Here is a 21,054-nt window from a genome sequence, read left to right on the forward strand (position 1 = left end):
AACGTTTCTATCATTGTTATTGTATGTGTGTGCGTCACAGGGGGCACACTCACGGAGGTCATGACAACTCTGTGGATCTGGCTCTCTTATTTGACCTTGAAGTGCGTTCCAGGATTGAACTCAGGTCACCAGGCTTGTGCAAATAAGAGGCACCTTTACCTGCTGAGTCACCTCCCCAGCAACGCTACCCCCTGATATTTCAAAGATGACTAAATTCATAGTTAAATAAGGTTACTCCAGCTAGCTAGATGCCCATTTCTTGGTTTTTATTAGCCTGTGTCCTAACAGGGTACTTCATCACACTGGTGGGTAGCCTGCTCGGAGCTCTCTTATAAAGCTTCTGTTTCATGCATCTTTCTGAGGACTGTGTTTATAACATGCACAGCACGTGGCAGAAGGCAGTTATTCAGTGCAGTCGCTGTCACCAAAGCCTCTGCTGGGCTGCCACTGAGATTCCAGGAATTTATTAGATGGACTAGGGAGTCACCTGAGTGTTTTGATATACTACAGCATTAATGATCCAAACTGCGTCTGTCTGTCACATAACACCATACGTAAGTAGAAAGTAACTTGAATTTTAGTGACCAATAATAGCCATGGAGAATGCTAAACTTTCTGAAGACCATTTGCATTCTTTTCCCCCCTATTTATTTTGAAGTGCAAGAGTGTTTTGTTGGCATGTATGTGTACCGCATACATGCAGTGCCCTCGGAGGCTAGAAGAGGGCATAGGATCCCTTGGGACTGGAGTTACAGACAGTTACTATCTTCCAGGTCCATGCTGGGAATGGAACCTTGGTCCTCTGGAAGAGCAGCCAGAGATCTTAAATACTGAGCTGTCTCTCCAGCTCACACCTTGCATCTTATTTGTTGGTATCCCCTGACATTTTTTGCTTATTAGCTCCAGAACCACAACACTAGCCAGACTGGGCCTCACAGAAGGCTGAGGCAGAAAGATTGCTGCAAATGTGAAACCAAAAGGAACATAGTGAGTTCTAGTCCAGTTTAGTTTGCAGAGACAGACCTTGTCTTAAAGAAGACAAAGGCCAACGTACAGTACTGATATATCCAATTTTTATACTTAAAAACTTTTGGTATTTGGTAGACTTATGACAGAGCATGGGTAAGGGGTTGCTTAAAGGAACATGAGGGACCCCCAAATAACTAGAAAGTCCCACCCCATCATGGTTGATGACTTCATGGAAGCTGCATCATAGTGTTTCCCTTTCAACTAACCTTCCATTTCTTTTATACTCTGGCATCTCCCAAGATCATTTGTAGTTTGGTGGATGAAGGACAGGAGAGAATAAATCCTGGAATTCTGGTTAAGAGTCCTGTGACCCTTCTATGATGTGAGAAATCCACAGATGTCTGGGAAGAAGACTTATTTAATACAGGATGAAATGGGGATCACACACTGACGAATATAAAATGAAGCGACACCGTTGCCTCTTTGTCTCCCAGGGAAAGATGGGGAAAACTCCAGACCAGTTCACAAGGTTACAGTTTTCTGAATTGTGCATCAGGAAGCCTTCCATGTCCTAGAGAGCTTGTGATTCCCTCCCTCTACCCTTTTAAGAGGTCTCATAGGCAGACAAGAAGTACCACCTCCATCAGGTGTGAATACCCATTACACTTCTCCACCTCTTTCTACTAAGGAGAATTTACTGTTACCATCCACCTAGCTGATAATATGTTAGTCTGCTCAACTAGTTGTGGTATTTTTGGAATGGAGATCAAAACAAGAAGATTTATTTTTTTAAAAGAATGAAATATAGAAAAGGGAAATACTCAAACACCCTCATAGTGGTTGCTGGGAAATTAAAGCTTTGGAGGTCAAAAGTTTGGATTTAAACTTTGGAGATCAACATTGCTAAGATGAAATTAAGTAGGGTTCAAAGCGAACTTTTATGCGTATGTTCCAGCGTGTATTAGCAATTTCAAAAGGCATGAAGTTAAATTACAACCTACATGCTGGCTTTTTAGATGTGCCAGAGAGAGATGGAGACAGCGGGGTATAGTGAATTTCCTTAGCTGTCCATTCTTTACTTAGCAAGCATTAGACACCCACCACAGTCCAGGGAAAGATTAAGTGCTGACTGTCACAGGGAACAGGATAGATGTGGTTCCTGCCCTCTGGAACTTGCCTTCTTGGAGAAGACATAGGAAGCAAGGTAAACATAGAATAATGAAAACATTTAGTACAAGTGATGAAGATGCTGTGCTGGTTAGGTTTTTATTGTTAGCTTGACACAAGGTTGAGTCATTGAGAAAAGGAACCTCACTTGAGAAATGGCATTTTCTTGATTAATGATTATTGTGTCTGGGAGGACCCAGCCCACTGTGGTTGGTGCTACCCCTGGGCAGGTAGTCCTAAAAGGTATAAGAATGTGAGCCTGGAAAGCAGCTAGTAAACAGCATTCCGCCATCTCCTCTCCTTCCCTTCAAGACATACTGTAAGCTGTAAACTGAAATAAACCCTTTCCTTCCCAAGTTGGATCTGGTCCTGGTTTTTAATCACAGCTATAGAAAGCAAATTAAGACAGGAGCCAATTTCCTCCATCCAGAGCCTACTAAGAGCTCACCTGTAGTTGAACAAGTTGATTTTGGCCATTGCATTCAAGAGAAAACACACAATGCGGATTATGTGGTGTGGTGGAAAGAGACGGTGGGAAAATGATGATGGGTAAGTTGGGTTGGGAGCCCTGTTCTGAACAAGGCTAAACACCGAGGGACTTTTGCCAGTGTTGAAGAAACAGCAGCTGCCTAGTTAAGTACAGCGGGACAATTTGATACCGAGTGGGCCACCCGGTGGCCTTGTTCTTGTCTTGCTGCATACTTTCATTCATTTCATCATGGTCTTAGAGGAAACTTGTCCGAGTTTGAGAGTCAGTAATGTTGCTTCTATCCGTGCATGCCAGTGCTTCCTCTTTCCCATCCTGACTCCTAGAGGAAACCAATAAGGGACCATGGTGGCAAGTGGTGGGAAAGAAATTTATATTCCTTAGGGGTAATTAGATATTTTCTTGTCTCTCCCAGCATTTTATCCTTGGAATCTTGGAAAAGACACTAAAAGACACAGCAGTTAAAGACGCAACTGTGTGTGTGTGTGTGTGTGTGTGTGTGTGTGTGTGTGTGTGTGGTTACTGAAGAACATGATCTGAGTGATTTAGATTTGTCTTATTCATCTAGTGTCTAGAATCTGATTCTGACAAGACAGCCCATACATGATTAATGACACAGAGAGCACCAGTGCCATGAAACTGACTACAAAGTAGTTCTAATCATCATCTATCAATAGCTATCAGTAATGTAGGCCTCAGACAAACAGGCAGGTGTCAGCGGTGTGACTACTGAGGATGACTGCTGGTACACTGGCAAGAATTAAAATAGTGGTTTTGAAAAAAGTCATAAACGTAATGAAATGCCTTCATTTTTCAAGCCCCCCACCCTTCCTAAATTCACCGATCTCTCAGCTTTCTATTTTTACTAGAAAAAAAAACTATATTAGGGAGATGTTTGCATGCTGTAGATGCTGTCTGGGATGTCATGGCAACCGCTTGCTTTTCATCGAGCAGTTTGTGTCAAGATTATACATTTAGCAACTTTTTGCAGGATGTCTAAAATGATAGGTATGTTTCAGCCATCACTGCAGGCATGGGGGTCTTATCCAGAGACTCATAAATTCAAATTTGCATGAGAGAAGGATGGAATACAGGGATCATCTATGCTTCTGAAGAAAGCCTCCTTTCTCCCAACAATGGGTGACTTACAAGACATTCTGTAGCTGACAGGCACAGCACACAATGCCACCACACAAGTATAGAGGTCCATGAGACAACGAACAGACTGGGAAATAACAGTGTTCAGCCCTGGTTTCCTAACTCTGCTATGAAGCATGACACCAAAGACTGCAGGACTCAGTTTCCCTAGCTGAATGATGATGAATTGTATTGAGAGAAGTCCTTGAAGCCTTATGTTTCCGCGGTTGAGGCTTTACCTTCATAAGCCTGTGTTCAAGAGGCTCCTCCAGCATTTCCTCCTAGACAGAGCAGTGTGGTCAAGAGTTCATGCTTGGAATGAAAACAAACCAAGTTTTAAATAAACCCTGGCTCTGCCCACACACTTGCTATGTGTCCTTGGAAGGCTTCCTCAGTTGAGAAATGGACCTTATAATAGGAACCAGCTCATAGGGTTGTTGGGAGGATCCACAGGAGCTTAACTTAGTATTTACCTCATATGTTAAATTAGTTTTGTGATTGTGGTGGTTTGAATGAGAATGGCCCCCCACAGGCCCGTATATTTTAGTATTTGGTTCTCAGTTGGTGGAAATGTCTAAGGGGGATTGGGTGTGGCTTCGTTGGAGAAGGCATATCGCTGGGGAAGCTTTGAGGTCCCCAAAGCCCATGCTGTTCCCAATTCGCTGTGAGTGGTTGTTACTCAGGATGTGAGCTGTCAGCTAGTATTCCAGCATCTTGCCTGTCGGCCTGCTACTCCCCTCCCCCATCATGATGGGCATAGATTCTAACCCTCTGAAACTACAAGCCCCAAACAATTTCTTCTATAAGTTGCCTTGATCATGGTGTCTCATCACAGCAATAGAAAAGTAGCTAAGCCATATGAGACAGTGTAATAAAACTTACTTACTATGGTGTTTGACCCATTGAAAGCGATTAATAAGTTTTAGCAAATACCAATGCCAGCCTTAACAGATATCCCCCTTAGGGAACTGTTAATGTAACACATGACTAGCCAGGCTTGTAGAGTTAAAAAATAATCAGACTAACAAAAACCTCTTCATAATAAAGTAAGAGAATCTGAGATATGTTAATGTTTGCACATTGGTGCATAATGCATATTTCTTTAATGATCTCAGCACCTGTAACCTCTAATTGATCACAGGTAACAGTTCATTCCATTAACCTGCCCTACTGGGATTAATCAGACCTGGGGTCCATGCTCAGAGAGTTTTTGTAGAGCCATCTTCCTTAGCTTTATGCTATCACAGAAAATATAATCGTCATGATAGGGGCTCTGATTACTTCCTATCAGCCAGGAAGCAGAGAGAGAGAAAAAGAGGAGGGGCATGCATCCTCAAGTACATGCTCCCAATGACCTAACTTCCAGTAGGTTCTATCCTTTCAAGGTTTCACTACCTCCCGATAGTGTTATAAGCTGAGCAGAAGCTTTCAATACGTGGACCTCTAGGAGACATCCGAGAATTGAACTGTAACCACTGTAAAAAAAAAAAAAAACAAACAAAAAAAAACATACTGAATGACTGAATCCCAGACATAAGCCTTTGCAGCTCATCTGCCTAGGGCCAATGAAAAATTGTATCCTAGTTCTCTAGTTTTCCACACTATATTTTAATGTTGTTATTTAGTTTTCCTAATACCAGAGTTAGCTTTGCTTTCCTATCCTAAGTTACATATAAGTAGAGTCACGTGTATTTTCTCCTTAGTCACATACTGCCTGGCAATCAGTTACACACACACACACACACACACACACACACACACACACACACACTGACACTGACACTGTAATAATGGGTACATGTCATCATTCATTTGCAAACCCACATAGTTAGTTGAGGTTTGTTAGTAGCCATGGTGTAACTGATGGACATGTGGTGTGTAACTAAGGACAAAACACACAAATGACTCTACTTGTATGTAAGTTAGAAAAATGTAAAGAATAATCATCAATAACATTTGTACCAATATTGGTTCATAACTATGGCAAATATATCACATGATTCCAAGACATTAGTAAGAGAGGAAACAAAACAGGGCCTGGGAGTCTAAAACCTTTCTAAATTTCTCTCTAAAACTAAAACTGTCCGAGAAAGTAGACTCTGTTTTAAAGGTCAGGGGAACAAGTCTAGGTCATTATGAAAATTATACTTCTTATGGTCAGATATATGTTCCTTCTAAGTCATCAATCTGACCCGGGTATCATTATTGTCTGCCTGGATACAGGTATGTCGCAATCAAGTCTGGGTTCTAGTTGGCGATAAAGGGAAAGAGAGAGTAATGGAGGCATATCCACAGTCCATGGGTCCGGACCTGCATACTGCTCCAAGAGTTATTCTATTTGAGGGACTTAGTCACTTGTCATGGCTGAGACAGGATCCCTCCAGGTAGCCCTGGCTGTCCTGGAACTCATTACGAAGAGCAGGCTAGCCTCGAACTCAGAGTCCACCTGCTTCTGCCTCCCGAGTGCTGGGTGCAGTGCCCAACACCCTCATTTGTCTCTTTACATTAAGCAGGCAGCAAAGCTGTAAGACGATGCTTTGCCATTTGCTGATGAACTCTGTTGAGAGCCATGACTGTACCTGTCTTGTTTCATGCTCCAACAAAGGTCCAGGCGCTGAATCTCCTGCACTCAGCAAATGAGTGGTGTGAGTGAGTGTGTTGGTTATTTTATCATCACCATGGTAAAAAATATACTGGGGTTACTTAAGAAGGAAGTTTTTGCTTGTTCTCGGAGGTTTAGCTCATGGTTGGCCCACCTGCTTGGGTAGAGCATCATGGTGGCAGGGGGTGTGTTGCTGGAGAGGCTTCACCTGGCAGAGGCTGGGGAGCAGAGAGAGACCACTTGCACTCTCTAGCCTCTTTTGTACCTTTTATTCCATCCCGGTCCCAGACTGGCACCACCTACACACGGGAAAGGTCTTCTTCTCCCTTAGTTAATCCTCTGAAATAGCCTCCCAGACACACCAGACGTGTTTCATCCAGATGACTGAAGAAGGAAAGTACCTCAGAGTTCTCAGGGCATTTCTGGGATAATCCTTAAAGCACAATTGCTTCAACAAATTCACAAGAACATTACCTGTTTTTATAGCTGCTCCCAGGTTTGACCTGCAAAGAGTTCGTCCTGAGCTTTACTCCCATCTATACTGAATGATAAGGACCCATTTCTCCCACACTTTCCAAAAAAAAAAAAGGAGGGGAGGGTAAAGATTTACCTTTCAACAAAAATAAATAAGATCAAAGCGAACAGTTATTTTAAAACCTGATTTAATGTATCCCTATAATTATGTGTAGAGAAAAATGTTTTGTTGTGGGGAAAGTTGAAAATCATAAAATAGGGGCTCTCGTTAAATAATCGTGTCTGTTGGGTTTTTTTTTCCTCTGTAAAACTTCTGAACACTATTCAATGTTCAGTTCAGCTTAAATATGCCTCAGTGTGTGTAGATGGTGTATTATTCTACTTTTCTTCTTCTTAAAAAAAAATTAGTGGGTAGGGGTATGCCTCAGCGGTACAGTAAATACTCAGCATGCGTAAGGCTCTTCATCTCCAGCACCACACAGAAACAAACAAAACAAAACAAAACCTAAGATGAAATAATAACATTTGAGACCAGTTTGGAAAGCACAATAAAATACAGAGAAGAACACATATTTTAAATCTTTGGTTCGAGGAATGTTCACAGACTCAATGTGCTTATATAACAAGTCTCAGACCAAGAAACTGAACACTATCACTACCTCCCAGAAGTCCACTAAGTACATTCTTATTTATACAGATGTTCATCTCAATGATGTCAAATTAATCATTGATATTAGTATTGACATACAATATTGCTGTTATTGTCATTTTTATTATTAATGAGGATTGAACCAAGGTCCTACACATTTATTATATACAGACTCTACCACTGTGCTACACTCTCAGACAGAATGTATGTCTTATATGAGTGCATTTAAACCACATTTGTATATAGTGACATTTCCTCTATCATTACACTGCATATTTTAAAAGCAGACCAATGCAGACAAATAGAAGGTTGCTCACGTCATGGCTAGCTAAAATTAACATCCCTGGTCACTCTGCACATTCTCTGAGGTTTCCAGATAGCACCAAAAGCCAGCCACACAAGTCATGGAAACAGCTGAGGACTCCGTGTAACAGCCAGTGAGGAAGATGATTCAGGTCCAGGGCTATTATTAGAGCCAAGTATGTGCTAAATGTGTAAACAGATTACTAAATAATCCTTTGGATGAGGAAAGAGAAAAGGAAGAGTAGAAGTCACAGGCATTTTATCTCTCCCAACTGTACCATCAGAGTCCAAATCTGGTGTCAGCGTCAGTCTGTGTTCACACTGCTTGGACTCCATGTATCTGACAGCTGCTTGGGAAGACACGAGCAGCAGGTGTCTGCTCTATGTCATCTATGAGTGAATCAACTCAGTGCAGTTCAGAGTGCTCCATGAGGAGGAAAGAAAGAAATGCATACAGCCGCAAGCAAAGTTCCAGAACCTTCAGTGAGCATTCGTACTTTTCCCCAACTTCATTTTTTTTTAATCACATTTTCTTTGACCTCAGATGTGACTGCTTATTCTATTAGTGCCACAGTGCGACATAGTTTGGTTTAGGGTAATTGTTAACATCTTACATACAAAGACTCAAATCAAGATAAACATCTGCCCGAAGTATACGTGGAATCAAAACAGCCTCCCCCAAAACAGACCCATGAAAACAAAATCAACCACATAAACAAACCAACTGTGGTACAACTTGAAACAGGATCAGTCTTTGCCTCAGATCCCAACACAGAACTTTCTCGTAACTCCCCTAGTGACAAGGGTACCCAAAGCATCTATTGCTGTAATGGCTGGTTCTTGAATCAATTTGCTAAAATCCCAGGGGTTCCCCACAAGCAGCAACAGCATCTTTCTTTCAAGCCTGCAATGGCTTCAGTGTCAACTTGTCACAAATTAGAACCACCTGTGTAGGAGCCTCACCCAGAGATTTGTCCTGGTTGCTTTTATCGATGTGGCAAGTCCCCACGCCAAGTGTGAGCACACTCCGCTCACTTGGCTTTCTCTCTTGCCTGCATAGCCTTTCACCTCCCTGCCACGGTGATTTTCCTTGGTGTTGCCGCTGCTGCTGCTGCTGCTGCTGCTGCTGCTGCTGATTCCTTGCTGATACTAGAACCAGCATTTCCAGGCTCCCATCACTGACTGAGGACCAGTGGCACTCCAGGAACCTCCCAGGTTTTCAGTGCCAGATTGGGACTTCAGAAGGACCCAGCCTTACAGACCAAGGAACTACAGAATTCTCAGCCTTGTTTTATTTCGTTTTGTTTTGTTTTGAGATAATTTCTCCTTGTAGTTTTGGTGCCTTTCCTGGATCTTGCTCTGTAGACCAGGCTGGCCTCAAACACAAAGAGATCCCCTGGCTCTGCCTCCTGAGTGCTAGGATTAAAGGCTTGCATCACCACGGCCCCACCCAGTTCTCAGCCTCTTGGTGTGAGACAACCACTGTTACTATTTTAATGTAAGCTGATTAACAAATATATATATATATATATATATATATATATATATATATATATATATATAGTCATCCTATTGGTTCTGTTCCTCTAGAGAACTCTGACTAACTCAAAGTCCTTTGGATCACATTAGAATTGGTGCTAGTGGAGTGAATTTGGGTAGGTGGGGGTCTATAGACAGCATTAGCATGAGGTCAAGTGTCCAGAAAGACCAAATGATCGTGACATTAGAGAGTCACTTCAGCGTCATACACCAACCTTGAGGAGAGAGGGCTGACGCACTGGAAACTGACCTCCATAGAAACTCTTAGACAGTAACATGCAGGGAGCTTCCGGTTGGACAAATCTAGGTGCTAGCAGGGTGGTAGGCCCAGAGAAGATCATGGAGTTGCCAGCCCTATAGACCAAGTTCTACCTGTCTTTGGCTCTGGGTACTCATCTGTATCTTTTTTTTTTTTTTTGCAATATGTTTTCCAATAAAGGGTTATAGTTTGAATATGAAATCTCTCTGACAGTTCATGCATTGAGTTAGCACCATCTAGGGAAGTGGCGAAACTACAGGAGGTAGGGCCTACCTAAATGCAGTAGGTGACCGTTGGCATCCTTTTGAAGTTGTACCTGGTCCCTAGTGTCTTGTTCTTTCTGCTTCCTCTCCACTGTGAGGCCAACAGCAGCCTCCTCTGCAAGCTGCCATCACTATGGTGTTCTGACTGAGTGCATAAAGGCCAAGTGTCCCTGGACTGAACCATCTGAAATCCACAAGCGACATAAGACTTCCTTCCCTGAAACTGTTTCTGTCAGGTATTTTGGTTCCAGATATACAAAAGTAACAAATTCAAAACTGGTAAATGTTTTCCCCTCAGCTCTAAGAGGCATTCTGGCAAATGAGTCAAACCTGAGAGACCCATGGGTCAGGGGCATGGATGACCCACATGACAGCTGGCATCTGAAGAGGACAAACATTGTGGGAGAGAGCCTTCAACCCGTGGGGTTCTGTCTCTAGGTAGCTAATGTCAGAGTTATAGAACACTCAGTTGGTGACTCCAGGAGAATTGCTTCGGGCGTGGAAACTCCCACACACCAGATCACAAAAGCTCTCTGTGTTGCACTGAGTGTATGAGTGGAAAAGAAAAAAACAACTTGTTTTTCCCTTAACACACACAAAAATTTTTTTTAAAGAAGTAATAGTCCTCAATGTACCAAATAATTACAAATTTGACTTTCAATCTTGGCAGACTCCATCAACATTCAAAATCCCTGTGAATGAGCGAAATTGTCTAAGGGGAATAAAGTTCAATGTAAGCCTGAAGCAGAAGGCTTAAGATTCTCAAGTGTCTGTATGACAAGCACTTTTGCATTCCTTTCTTGTTTTGTTATTCTGAGGACATAATGGCCATTGTGATCTAGTAACTAAGGACTGAGGAACAGAGCTCAGGTACATGTCTGGTGGGAGATAAAGGGAAACAGCCTAGGTCTGTTGGACTCTCACAGAGCAGGTTCAGCAAATGACCACACAGCCTGTCATTGCGATTGCCCTGCAACATCTGGTTTAAAGAGGGAGTGGTTATGTGAGAATAAGCCAAAGGCGAAAGTTACAGGGTATCCAGACTCCCTGCTTTGTGAACAAAGGCACCTCAGGACTGTCTCCATGAACCCGGCAGCAACTGGCTTCCCAGGGAAGCCTGGTGAGGTTTGGAAGGGTTCAAGCAGATAAAAGAAATGAAGGTGGGCCTTGAACCCAGGTTTGGCATTTGATTCCATATGATGGCTTTCCCAAATGGATTCCCATGCAAGTGAAGCAAACAAGACTGTTTCTTGGATTGAGTCGCAAAGGCTGGACAATTGATAAAGAATAAAGGTTTGCTTTTAAAATCGTGGAGGCTAGGCAATCTAAAGTTAAAGGCCTGCATAGGGTAAATAAAGTCCGTTTAGCTTATGGGGACTCTGCAGTCAGGTCCTTGCTGACAGGGACTCTGCAGAGCCTGAGGCAGCACAGAGCATCCATCCTAAGAGAGACAAAGTAAGCATGCCTCTTTGAGTCTTTCTTCCTCCTCTCTTCTCTTCTTTTCCTCCTCCTTTCTTTTGTTGTTTTTATTCATTTCCTTTTTCTTTCTAGATGAGACCTTTCTTTATAAGCCAGACTGGCCTTGAATTCGTGATTTTCCTGCATTAGCCTCTTGAGTGCTAAGAGTAAATGTGTGTTCCTCTTCCTCCTCTTTCTCTTCTTCCTCCCTCTTAAGGCACACATTCCCCAGGAGCCCCTCCCCTCACCAGTGCTGCTTATCCTGATTGCCTCCCCAAATCACCATGGGATAAGATGGATTTGGGTAGGACGTCCAAAGCATAATCATAGCACTAATTTTTACGCCTGTTTTCTGAATGTAATTACAGTAAATCTTGGAGGCACATGGTTCTCTACAATCAAGCATGAGGTTTCCCATCACTTACGATCTCCAGGCATAAATACAAATAAAAAGTGCAAATGCCACATGACTGAATATTTCAATATGAACAAGGTCCTACATAAATGATGCTGCTCCTTCTATCAAGATGAACTGATCTTTAAAATACTCTGGATGGCTAAATTTCATTTTTCTAGTTCTCTCACTCCTTGTCCTTACAAACCATGGGTGACTGCACAGGCCCACACTTACCCTCCTCCTCCCATGCCTTAAGGAGCTCTTGCTATCCTTCATGTTGATGAGAATTCTGTGCCATGCCTCACCACCCAGGACAATGCTCCTTGGGAAGACAGATACTCCCCCTCCAACCCCCCCCCCCAAAAAAAAGCTAGAACAATCTCTGCAAAGCAGTTTGTAGCTCTTAACTCAAGGTTGTTTGGGGAACTAGGGAACTTAGGATCATGCTACAGAAGAGGGAGGTGTAGGTGTTATATGGGCACATTCTATAGTCCCATCACCCCAGAGGCTACAGCCAGAGAAACATCAGAACTAGGTCCTCCTGGGTATAGGGCCCCTCCTGCTGGGCCTCTCAGCAGCAGGAACTGCTCATGGTCCAAAGCCAAATGTAAAGACAGCCCCTTCAGACAGTCAATGTTATTTTTCTAAAGTGGATTCCGTTATTTTTAGCTGCCTAGGCTCTCAAACATGAAATGATTTTTAATGTTTAAATCCCAGTAATATTTTTTAATCGTTACATCCGTTGCTTTTCTCATTGCTGTACCAAAATATCTGATGCAAATATCTTAAGGGAAAAAATATATATTTTATTTCACGGTGGGGAAATCAGGGCGGTAGGAGTGTGAGGCATGTGGCTGAGTTGTAGACATAGGCAGGAAGCAATCACACACACACATGCTGGCACTCCACCCACTTCCTCCCTGCTATTCCGTCCAGACCGGAGTCCATGGAGTGATGCCACCCCAACGAGGCGTAAGTTTCCCAAGTCAGTAAAAGCCTCATGAGGAAAGCTTCACAAATGAGTCAAGACCTTTGTCTGTAGCTGATTCTAAATCCCATCAAGTTGGAGCTTAACCATCACGGCCATTTTTCTTTTTCCATTTTTATACCACTCAATGGCTCCAAAGACCTTCAGTTATACCTGCCCAGTTAAAGGCTATTTCTCCCCCTCAGCACTCAGTTCCACTCTCTCAGCTTTCCTCCCCTCCTCCTCTGCCCTCCTACATCCCATTTCTTTAGCTTTCCATTACGTGAGGCTTACCTTTCTTAAGGAAAATTCTGGATTTGTTTTAGACATCTTCTTCCTCTTCCAGCTCGGGCTCTTTTCATCCCCCAACTTTACATTACAGATATTTTTAACCAAAGGAGAGAAGACCGCGTAGGGACAGGGATGGGGAGGGAAGTGTTAATACTTAGAAGTTGACTAGGAGGTTGGATGCGGTAGAGGGGTGATATGAGAACAGAAAGAACAGCTTCTTTGGATGGAATCTAAGAAGAAATTTGAAAATATGGCTTGGATAGCCTCAAAATAAATCAAATATATTTTTTTCCTTTGGTGTAAGTGTACACTGAAAATCTGATTTATAGAAGTAAAATACAGAGAAATCATTTTAAAAATATTTTTATATGTGTGAAATGAATGTTTTTACTGATTAGTTTGATTTCTTGTCCAGTATGTTTGTCTAAAGAGCAAATGTTCCTCTAACACTTCAGAATGTACCATGTGGGCATCCCAAGCATATATCACAGGCTACATCAAGGGAAGGTATTTATGACAGCTTCTATTTGCCTTCAACTCAAAGTTTCCTTTTTCTCTGGCAATATTGGAGGGGTGGGGTGAAGATTGAACCCATGGCCCTGGGCCTACCTGCCAGGCAAGTGTCTTACCACTGAGCTACAGCCCCACTCCCAATGTGTCTTAAATTGAAATGGGAGGTAGTTTTCCTTTGAATTTTGAATGTGTTTTTAAAAAGTAAAAATAACTGCCACACTGCTGCCCCTGGCACTTAGCTTATACAAATGCTGATGTTTTAAATAAAAATATTATTTCTCTCCAGCTGTATTTGTTTGAAGGCTGATAGCTTAGTAAGTGGGGATACTTTCATACTGAGCTCTATGTTTCTTCCTAGGAGACAGCTCTGGAATTTTATTTTAAATGATATGAAAAAAACAAGGATTGATCAAGGAGAGTATGATTTGCAGGTGCAATTTTAAGAAGGGATTAATTCCATAAAATAGAGCATGTCCGCCTTTTTTTTTTTTTTTTTTTTTTTTCAAGATTCCACCTTGTGTTTTAAAGGCAAATTCATGGGTTGGTTGCAGATTTCTTCTGAAACATTGCTAAAAAGGAGACATCTGCTTCCTGTGAAATGAAGCCAGAGCAACACTTCTCAGCGTTTTTAGCCATATAGTGCTGTATGTAGTAGGACAGTGTTGGTGCCGAGGACTGCATGGTTAATTCTGGAGTAGGCAGGATAAGCTATTTGGAGCTGGAATTTTGCAGTAACTAGGTCTTAGGACACGAATGCCAGGCAACTTGTATGAATCATCCTTCACTTCCTGGTTCTTTTCCTGACATTTTGAAGGACTTCTCAGCTTCAAATGATGCTCCACTTGCAGAGAGCTTGGAGGCCTTTTGGTCCACTAAAGTGGACCGTCAGCAAGAAACATGACTATGACTTGGTATCTTGATTGTTGTTTGTGAAGTCTGTTAAGTTCTAAAAATTATCAACAGAGCTTTGAGCACAGAAAGAAAGAAATATGTAGCAATTGTCCCCTAAATTTAGTGTCATAGCCTCTCACATACTATATTTAATTCTGGGCTTTGCATCTAAAAGAAGACAGAAAGCTTAGAGGGAGTTGAAAGGAAAGCTTTAAGTACAATTAGAGGTTTGAGAAACCAGCCCCATGAAGAGCTTCAAGAGGTTTTGTGAATCCTGCTGCTGCCGAGAACGAGAGCTGAACGGACTCAAGTTTTCAGCTGCAGGGTGGCTACTGACGTTGCTGCTCTCCAGAGAGGATTTCAGTTAAATGTCTGACCATGGAATGATTTACCCCAAAGAACTATGCACGCAAACCCACAACTCTCATCTCAAAGGTGATAGTTTATTCTGGAGCCAGACATGAGTGAGTGTGGCCTGGCAATGCAGATTTAGGTTACCCCAAATTCCACATTCCAATGTGGAAGCTGTTTCATGAAGCTTTTATAATAACAGAACAAAGAAAGTCACAAATCAAAACACTTCTCAACTATATTGGTGGAAACACTAGGTAGGCAGACAAAGAGCAAAGTGGCAAGGCTCTGTTGTAGGCCTCAGATGCTATCTGATGACATTCTTAGCTTTTGGTTGCTTGGAGATTAGTGTTTTGTTGTGGACTCCAGAAGATCCACCTAGTGGTCGTAGAGACATTAGGTCAGCTACAGAAGATGGATGTTAAGGGGCCAGAGATGGGCCAGGATAATTAGTCTCTGGATGCACAACATTCCAAACTCTCCATTGAAGCTCCAATCAGCGCCTTCCAGAAGTTTCAGTGGAAAGTACAGCTTCCTTTCTGGAAACTTCCGATCACAGACCATAGAAAAGTCCTTTGCAAAGAACAATGAAAAGTAGGGTAGATTTTAAAAATAGGCCTACCATATGATCCAGCTATCCTACGCCTGCATATATATCCATAGCAACTCAAAGAAACCTACTGAAGAGATAACTGCACACCACCCATGTTCATTCACAGTAGAGAACAGAAGCAGCAGAGGTGCCCATCAACAGACGGAACGGATAAAGAATACATGCACAGCAAGGGATCCTATCTCAGGGGACTAAAGCAGAGAGCAACAGAGGAAGACTTCCCAAATCCTCCTCTAGCCTCTGGGTAGACACCCATTTACACACTCACGTATATGCATCATGCATAAACACCACGCACAACGGCTCTAAATACAATGGAGCAGCATTCAGTCATTTGCAGCAAAACAGATGACCTGGAGAACGCTTTTTGGAGTGAACACACAGAGAAAGGTAAATGTTGTATCCTCTCTCACACAGTGGGAGCCAAGCAAACAAACCGGCAAACAAGTAACCTGAAAGTAGTCTAGAGAGTGGGAAGGGCCTGCGTGGGGTGGGAGAATGGGAGAAGCGGGGAAGTTGCATTCGGTCCCTGCAGCAGGATATATGTACATATGGCAATCCCACACTACTGCCTGCTAACGGATACAATTTGTGTCTATCTAAATAACCACACACACACACACACACACACACACACACACACACACACACACACATCAACCGAGAGAGGGGGGAAAGAAGGGAGTGAGGGAGAGGAGGAGGGAAGAAAAAGAAAATGATTTTCAATTTTCAGGTAGGAGAGAGCTTTGGCCTACCTGATTCAGCGAGAATGTAATCAATAGTCCTCTAGAGGTTTCTTTTTAGTCTCACAACCATGGCCACTTATAGAAATCAGGGATTGATTTATGCTGCAAATGGCGAGATTCCCCAACCTCAGTTGGGAGTTTAAGGTCAGCCACACAGTGAGGATAGACAAGTAGCAGCACTGGTAGCGAGTCAGTAAATACGGCTTGAGAAGATGACAATGTTGTAGTCGAGAGCCTGTTTCTGTTGATGTTTAGAACAACTAGTTAGTTACTAGCGATGATAATCTCTCCAGCTGTAGCCCAGCTTCACTGGTGACCCTATAGAACTTGGAGGCGGGCCTGAGGAAATGGCACAGTCAGCAAAGTGCCTGTGGTGTAAGCACAAGGACCTGAGCTCCGACCCCCAGAACCCTAGAACCCCAGACATGCATCAGGCACATGCCTAGAGCCCCAGCCTTGGAAAGGTAAGGGAAGGGTGGAGTCAGACAGATTCCTGAAGTCTTGGCTGGCCAGCCTAGCTGAATTGTTGAGCTTCTGGTCTGGTGAGAGACCCTGTCTCAAAAATTAAAAGAGAGGGTGAGGGGGTGACCAGGGAAAGACAGAGAGAGAGAGAGAGAGAGAGAGAGAGAGAGAGAGAGAGAGAGAGAGAGAGAGAGAGAGAGAGAGAGAGAGAGAATAAACCTTAAGAGAAGTCATTGGGAATTATGATAGCTATACAGGTTTAATTCTAACTGAATGCTTATGCTTCCCCCCTCCATATCTGTATGCTGAAAGGCTAAGCCCCACAGTGGGAGAGTATTAAGGGATGATGCCAGGTGATTAGGTCATGAGAACAGAGCCTCATGAATGGAATCAGTGACTGTGGTATGAGGTGTATTTGATATTTCTTGCTGGTTCCCATTGTAGTCTTTAAATCCCTACGTTGTTGCTGGGTGTTATGGTTTCAATCTGGAAGGATCCCTACAGGCTCACATTCTGAAACCCGGTCCCTAACTGGTGACATTGTTTTAGGATGTATGAGCTCAGCTCAGGCCGTGGAGCTTTGTTGACAGAAATCCGTCAGTGGAGATGAACCTTTGGCAGGGTCCCGTCACTGCTTCTGGAGCCTGCCTTCTCGACTGACTCCTGGTCCGCTGTGCTTCCCAGAGCCTCAAAGCCATGGTCCAGCTGCCATGAATTCCATGGGGCTCCTGCCGTGGTGGACTAAAACCTTTAGACCCCTTCCCCACTTAGGTTGTCTCTGACAGGTGTTTTCTCACAGCACTGGGAAAGGAACAAATTACTCAAAGATAGGAGTGACTTTTTCCCTCAGAGCGAGCCCCTTTGACAAATACCTGAGCTTATCCAAAGACATGACTTGGGGTGGGGGGTGCTCCTCCATAGTCTTAGAAAGGAGGTTGATCCCTGGAAAGGCCAAGTGGAATAAGGGTAAAGGTCAAACCCTGGGGATTGGAGGCCAGTAGAGAATAATTGTTATATAAACACAGACTGATCTTTGATGAGCTTCCAGGTTGCTGAACACATGGAGGGGCTGGTGAGGTGGCGGGTGGGGGGGGGGGGCGAGGGAGGGGGAGGGGCACTCAGGGAAGGCATAAGATCCTTGGGGCATCTCTACATTTGGCTGTTCCTCTTCATCCTTTAAATAAACTAGGAAACATAAGCAGTATTTCCTGAATCCTGTAGCAAATTAATCAAACCTATGGGGCAGGGGGTGGTGAGGAGGGGTGGGGGGGTGCTGAGAACAATTTAAAGCCTGCCCTTTGTCCATTAGGCCAGAGGCCTAAACTGTTGTCATTTAAAGTGGGCAAGATCTATGGGACTCAGCCCTCAGCCTGTGGGTCTGACATCTCCAAGTAATATCAAAATTCAGCTGAATTGTGGGGCACTGTCGGTTGTGAGAAAAACTTCACACACTTCTGGTTACAGAAATATTCCTTGTTGAGTGTGGGAAGAGAGAAAACGCAGTTCTTTTTTTTTTTATTGCAACCTTTTAAAAATGTCTTTCTTTGTCTCTTTGATCACAGGAGGACATAATGAGAGTGTAGTTACTATGAACCAAGAAACTGGTCTTCCTCCTCAGACATGGGTGAAGGCACAGGACTTCCTAGCCTGCAATACTGTGACAGTAATTTTGTGTCGTTTATAAGCTGTCCAGTCTAGAGTATTTTGTTATAGCAGCCCAGACAGACCAAGACAATTATGAACACCTGTAACTCAAAAACTGTCACAACAACTTTAATAATGAAGAAATTTTACTTAAAATTACAGTGCTGTGACTGGTGTGTTCCTGTATTTGTAGAGTCCTTCACTTGGTATTTATTTTGACCCCGTGGATTCTCAAATGACTTTGGAGACTCAGTAAGGTGCAGATGATAAGCTGTATAAACATGCCTGCAAGTGTTTACTGTTATAAAAGGGAGGAACTATGAGCCCTGAGCATTTGTATGGGATTAAGAAGGCTGAAAATGCCCTATCCTCAGGAAAGCAAAATCTCCTAAAGAGATAAATGTATTTCCTAGCAGATCCAAACTGTTCATTAGATTGAATATTTTTAACTCAAACTATATATACTACATTGCCAGGAATGCTAAAAAATCAAAGAAAATTGAAGATTTACTTTTCAATATTAATGTAACAGTAATACAAGTATATTTGCTAAATTCAATTAATCTAAATTTAATATAAAATATAGAATAGGAGACAATTAATTGTTCAAGACTCGTGAAACAAGTTACTATCAGAGAAATTTTGGGGTGTCTGTCTGTCTGTCTGTTTCTCTGTCCTGGAACTTTCTATGTAAACTAGGCTGGCCTCAAACTCATACAGTCATGGATTACAGGTGTGCACCATCACAACCATAATTTTTGTTTTGTTTATGAGGTATGGTCTCTCTACATAGCCCAGGATGGCCTGGCCTGGAACTCACAGAGATCCCCCTGCCTCTGCCTCCCCAGTGCTTGGAGCAAATGTGTATTCCACTACCACCTGGTCTTCCTACAAATATTTTTAAGGTTGGCTATTATCTGAATTAAGATTTAAAGAGAAATAATAAAACAAGAAACAAACATGGATTGAAACTAAGATTAGGAAAAATAAAATGTGTATATAAGCCATTTTTTAGAACAATTGAGAAAATCCAATATATATTGTTCATAAGTCAATATTATATGAATAATGTCAATTTTCTTAAGTGTAGTGATAGTATTGTGAATGTAAAATGGATAGCCTGGGTTTTAGATGATCTGTCTTCTCTCTCTCTATTTGTACATATGTGTGAATAGTCAAAGACAAACACAATTTCCAGATATGGATATATATTATGTATATATGTATGCATGCCTAAATATGTGCATAGGCAGATTAATCAAATATAACAGAATATTAAAGACTTTGAATTTAAGTGAAAAAATGTGTGTTTATTTGCTATTCTTTAATTTTTCTGTAGTTGTTCAAATTTTCAAAATATAAATGGCCACGCAATATCATGGAATATTAGTTGAAGATGTGTTGCATTTGTTTATCTTGTGGAACATTTGTTTAATGATGCTACATTTGTTTAAGATGTGCTACATTCTTTTATGTTACATTTGTTTAACTCTGTGAAGCTGTGTCACTGTGCCTGTCTAAAACACCTGATTGGTCTAATTAAGAGCTGAATGGCCAATAGCAAGGCTGGAGAAAGGATAGGCAGAGCTAGCAGGCAGAAAGAATAAATAGGAGGAGAAATCTGAGAAGAAAGATCAAGGAATGACAAAAGGAGAAGAGAGGACTCCAGGGGCCAGCCACCCAGCCACCCATCTACACAGCCACCCAGCCACCCAGCTACACAGCAAGCCACTGAGTAAGAAGTAAAGAAAGGGCTATAGAACAGAAAAAGATAAAAAAAATCCCAGAAACAAAAGGTAGACTAGATAATTTAAGAAAAGCTGGCTAGAAACAAGCCAAGCTAAGGCCAGGCATTCCTAAGAAAGACTAAACCTCCCTGTGTTTATTTGGGAGCTGGGTAGAGGGCCCCCAAAGAGTAAAAGAGCAAAGAGTTACAAAACCAACTACTACACAGTGACTTCAAGACAATCATCAAACTCTGATCCATCATTAAGAATCCATACAGTACTGGAATTTACAAGAGCAATTTGCTTTGATGGGATCATTTTCTCTCAGCCCCCTGACTTTTTTTTTTTCCAGTGTAATACTAGTTGCTGTTCAAGAATTCACTTTAATACACAAGCCTCCAGCACCAGATTAATCACCAAAGGAATTGAGCACAGAGGATTATGTGCAAGTTGAACATTCTTAAGCCCCCAAACCTGAAATCTGAAAGGTTCCAAAAATTTGACACTATCTTAGCAACCGGATCCCACGAATGGAAAATTCCATACCTGACCTAGTCCAGTGGCTCACAGTCAAAACACAGGCTCACTGAAAATACCATACAAAATTACCTTCAGGGTATGTGCCCAAGGTGGAGATGAAACAAAAATGAATTTCATGTTTAGACTTGAGTCCCATCTCTCAAGGATCTCTATCTATGCAAGTTTCCCGAACTGGAAAACCAAAATCCCAAACACCTCTTCTCAAGCCTTGTGGATTTCAAATAGACAGCCATTGTCACCACTCATGATTTTTTTTTTTAATCCGTCATTTTCATCTGTGTTTGCCAGTATGAGCATATCTATCAGTGAAACGTGAGTAATAATTAGGGGCATAATTAAAAAGGCCATGAGCACTGATAAGAGGGCTCAGTGGGTAAAAGTATCTATGGTCAAATGTGACAACTGAGTTCAATCCTGGGGATCCACATGATGGAAGGAGAACTGAGCACATTGTAAAGAGAAGCTTCAAACACCTGACTATCTGCCTACGGGAAGAAAGGACATTAGGATGTCCCCTGAATCTCCTACTGGGGAAGAGCTGGCCTAAGCCCTAGCCGCAGCCAGAGGAGAAAGAACTTGTGAGGTACCTGCAGATGAGAAGGGCC

General features: G+C 42.4%; 1 long non-coding RNA gene across 1 annotated transcript; it reads left to right on the top strand.

Annotated features, from left to right (window-relative positions):
* Positions 1-10,732: 10,732 nt before the first annotated feature.
* Positions 10,733-11,772, top strand: LOC121829764 (uncharacterized). Its single transcript, XR_006072833.2, has 2 exons — positions 10,733-11,304; positions 11,676-11,772. It is a non-coding gene; the product is annotated as an uncharacterized LOC121829764 (long non-coding RNA).
* The last annotated feature ends 9,282 nt before the right edge of the window (positions 11,773-21,054 follow it).

This window comes from Peromyscus maniculatus, chromosome 5 (genome assembly GCF_049852395.1).
Source record: "Peromyscus maniculatus bairdii isolate BWxNUB_F1_BW_parent chromosome 5, HU_Pman_BW_mat_3.1, whole genome shotgun sequence".
Classification (NCBI taxonomy): Eukaryota; Metazoa; Chordata; class Mammalia; order Rodentia; family Cricetidae; genus Peromyscus; species Peromyscus maniculatus.